We start from the raw sequence: 4,924 nt of genomic DNA on the forward strand, positions 1-4,924 counted from the left end.
TAGACCTATTTAACATGTCTCTCACTGCTGGCAAGCTTCTCCATTCCTGGAAAACAGCCATTATCATCCCAATCCCCAAAGGTGATGGCACCTTTCGCCCCATTTCTCTCACCAGCTGTCTGTGTAAGATGATGGAACAGGTAATATTGAACAGGCTTATATATAAGGTGGGCCATGTACTCTCTGGCAATGTACATGGCTTCCTAAAAGGTCATTCCACAGGTCATTGTTTTGTTGAGTGCCTGATAAATAAGGATGCTACCTGCAGAGCTTTCGTTGATCTCAAGGGTGCCTTCGACAGGGCCAACAAAGATGTTATTTTGGAGGAACTCATTTTCAAAGGTGTCAAAGGTAGATTATTAGGATGGATCAGGGACTATTTGTACAACATAACAGCACAGGTTTGGTTTCATGGTGCAGTCTCCTCTGAGGAAGTCTTTGAGCTTGGAACACCACAGGGTGGAGTCCTTAGTCCAATGCTTTTCAACGTTTTAATGGACAAAATTGCGTGTTGTTCCTTCCCACAGGGCACCCAGGTCCTCATCTATGCTGACGACATACTCCACCCAGGACTCTCCAGTTAGCTCTGTCACAACTAGCAGCATTGTGTGTTCAAATGGGACTTGTAATTAATTAATGTAAAACCAAATTTCAAGCCAAAGGGAAGGTCTCTCGTCCGCTCACTGTAAATAATGTTCCCATCCCTAGAGTTCATACACATAAGTACCTGGGTGTACAGCTGAGTTTCAGGAAGTCACTCCACGTTGTACACTATTTCGAGACCTCTGTCTGCCACGGCTAGCACGACTTTGGCTGCTAGCAAACAGGGGCCTGGGGGCTGGCATTCCATTCCTAAGGATATTCTATATATCTGTTGTACGGTCCCTCATTGACTATGCAGCCCCTATTTTAATGCAGTTTAGTGCCACCCAGCTCTGTCCCCTGGAGCTTGTTCAGAATGAAGCCATGAGAATAATTTGGGATGCCCCAGGACTGCTCGGATGGAGGTCCTCATAGCTGAACTGCACCTGCCGAGTATTATGTGTAGGATACAGAAAATTACTTGTCGTACTGTTGGTCGGATGCTATGCACGGGCTCCGACTCTCTGAAGGGATCACTGACCCCCTGTATCGTGATCCTCGGACTCCTACAACTCCATACCTCAGGAAGATCTTGGGAGTTCTTACAAGTGTAGATATAGCCGAGGCTTGTATTAACGTTGTTGTGTCACCGCTCCAACCCGTTTGGAACCCTCACCGTGTCAGTGTTGATATTCACTCACTGCATCAGCCCAAGAGGGACTGGCCCCCTCATGTGCTGCAAGATATGTTCATGACTAAATTGTCCAAGTAGACCCCACGTTCAGGCTATTCATGTTTATTGTGATGGTTCAGTCTATGGCAGCAGGTCCGGATGTGGGCTGTTCATCCGCGACTACATTTCTGCCAATCACCACACTGACACTGAGGTTTCCAGGTGGCTCCTTGCACACATGTCGTCCACTAGGGCAGAACTGTGTGCTGTTCTGGAGGCGCTCCATATTGTGGCGCCTCTCCGTAAGGATGTATTCTTCTTTGTTGACAGTCAGGCTGCACTGTATGCTCTCCAATCTACCTCCCCCATGGACTGTGATCTACTTAATAAATGCCTTGATCTCATCCACACCCTAGAAGGTGGTGGTGCCACGGTTCACTTCACCTGGATACCCTCTCATGTGGGTATCCCACTTAATGAAGAGGCAGACCGCCTTGCTCAATGTACCCTTCAGGACGACACAGTGGACCCTGGCGCTGAGTACACTGTGGGCTATGTAAAGAGTAGCATTAAGGACTTTGTACATAGTAGCATTAGTGATCAGTTGGAGCTTTGTTGCCATAGGGGCAGTGGCAATAGTCTTCACTATGTTTGGGAGACACATGCGTCTGCCAGAGCTCTGCTTACACCTATGGGAGACACACTGCATCACATGATAAGGTGGCAGTGAGGCTCAGATTAGGCTTTAAATACTTTTGGGAAGTCAGTGCTTCTCTTGGCGTGTGCTGTGTGCTGTGTGCTGCACCAAGAGGACACACTCTGCGTCATTATGTCACGGAATGTCCTCTCATTGCTAAATTTAGGCTGCAAGGTCAACATGACTTGTATAGCCTCATTGACCATTTCTTAGACTCAGCCACTCTCAGGGATACACTCAAGAAATATCCTACGTTTGCTCCCAGACTGTAGGATATTTATGCAATAAGGTGTGCAATATCTGTATTTATTTACTTATTCTTGTAATGTATACTATATTTTTAAATTTTTGATACTCTACCCTTAAGTCTTTGCCCAGGAGGGGGGTGGCAAGGTCCGTCCTTTGTTGTATTTCATTATTAATGCAACAATAATTGTATCAGTCAATCAATCAATCAAGCATGACAGTTTTGAGCGTAGTGCGTCCCGCAGTAACATTGGTATAGTTTACCCCTTCCTCTAAGCAGTCTTCGAAGAGAACGGCAAAGACTGACGCTGACTAAACCAAACTTAAAAAGTCGTCTTTACATCTTTTTGATGTGCCATTTTTTTTTTTTTATATATATTGATGAAAATAAAGAAATTGATGATTATAGTAATAATAATAATAATTATAATGACTAATGAAAATAAAAACAATGTTAATAGTAATAATAATAATAAGAAGAATAATAATAATAAATAATAATAATAATAATAATAATAACAACAACAACAATAATAATAATAATAATAATAATAATAATAATAATAATAATGTTAACCATAATAATAATAATAATAATAATAATAATAACGAAAACAATAACGATCATATTAATAACAACAACAATGATGATGATGATGATGATGATGATGATGATGATGATGATGATGATGATGAAAATATAATAATAATAATGATAATAACAATAATAATAATAATAATAATAATAATAATAATAATAATAATAATAATAATTATTATTATTATTATTATTATTATTATTATTATTATTATTATTATTATTATTATTATTATTATTATTATTATTATCATTATTATTATTATTTTTATTATTATTATTATTTATAATCAAAATAAAATGATAATACTGATAATAATTATAATGGATATAATAAAAATATAAACAATGATTGTTAACAACAACAACAACAACAAGAACAACAACAACAGCTGCAAAAAATATATAAATAAATAAATAATAATAGTAATAATAATAATAATAATAATAATAATAATAATAATAATAATAATAATGAAGAAACTATTTGTAATAAGATGAGCATAACAACAACAATAATAATAATAATAATAATAGTAATAATAATAATAATAATAATAATAATAATAATGGTAATAAGAGGAGCACTAGTGTAATTGTGAATTGTGGGTGCAGCACAGGCTTTCACTTCCACTTGAAGGAAAGTAAGAGGCAAGATTTGTGTTTGTACAATAATGTTATTGAGGAGAAGCAAGATGAAACAGTGTGGACCAGTAATGTGAACACTGGTGACAGAAGTGTTTGCTGATGAAAACTTTATTTGTGTTGTTAGTGAAGGACCAATGTGTCAAGTGGTGTGTCCTGCCGCCAGTATTTACACCAACAACCGCCACCATCACAACACACTGCCAGCACCACGACATGCACGCTGAACTTTGTGTGTGTGTCTGTCTGTCTGTCTGTCTATATGTATGTCTGTGTGTGTGCATGTGTGTACGTTTGCTTTTTTCCTCTTTAAAAAAATAATAATAATGATAAAATAATAATACTAGCAGTGGTGTGGTGCAGCACTACTGTGACAGCACCACGCCACACTGCACCACAGTCACCTCAGTAATGGGATGGTGCTGAGCTGCCTCCTGCACCACCTCCAGGCCCCGCACCACCTGGCCAAAGACACCAGGCCGAACACAACCATTATGTACATCCCGGGTGATGATGCTGAACTGAGCACCAAAGGCAGGGTCATCCCACCACCACCACCACCACCACACAGTCCCCGCCTTGCCTGATTGCCAGTACTCACCCTGGCTAAGGCAGGGCAGCAGGGCGGCTCCTCCCCTCCCTTCACCTGTCTGGTAATCTCCTCCCAGCACACACTCCCCCGGCTGTCCCTCACACACCACCTTAAACAGCCTGGTGTTGGCGTAGCAGGCGCCCCGCTGGCCTGAGCACAGTAGCATGAACTGACGGCCCCTGGAGGCCCAGGGCAGACTCACCACCACCCGCCGCGCCGCGCTGCCGGGCCACGCCAGGTCCAGGAACTCCTCGCAAGGGGGGGTGGCCGGCACCACCTCCCCCATCTGGAACGCATATTGTTGTTGTTGTTGTTGTTGTTGTTGTTGTTGTTGTTGTTGATAGTAGCAGTAGAAGTATTATTATTATTATTATTATTATTATTATTATTATTATTATTATTATTATTATTATTATTACTATTATTATTATTATTATTATTATTATTATTATTATTATTATTATTATTACTATCATTATTATTGCTATTAGTAGTAGTGTTATCATTATTACAGTTCTAGGTATTACAATTTTCATCATCATCATCAGTAGCAGTATCAGAAGTATTCTTATTTTTTAAATGTTTATTAGTATTGTTAGTGTTCTTATTACTGTCATAACTATTAGTGTCATCGTCACCATGGCTGTTGTGGTCACCATCATTATCACCATCTCCATATCACTGTTAATAGTAATAATAATACTAACAAATAATGACAACAATGACTTTTTTTCTGTGATGACACTATTACTCTGATTATTGGTGGTGTTTGAGATGATGATTCCCTTGTAATGAGTACTGGCACTGTGAGGAGGAGGACAAGAGCCACCTGCCACACCACCAGGGGCACCAGTGAGGGGGAGGGAGGGCAGCGGTGCAGCCCTCACGGTG

The sequence above is a fragment of the Scylla paramamosain genome, chromosome 7 (genome assembly GCF_035594125.1).
Source record: "Scylla paramamosain isolate STU-SP2022 chromosome 7, ASM3559412v1, whole genome shotgun sequence".
Lineage (NCBI taxonomy): Eukaryota > Metazoa > Arthropoda > Malacostraca > Decapoda > Portunidae > Scylla > Scylla paramamosain.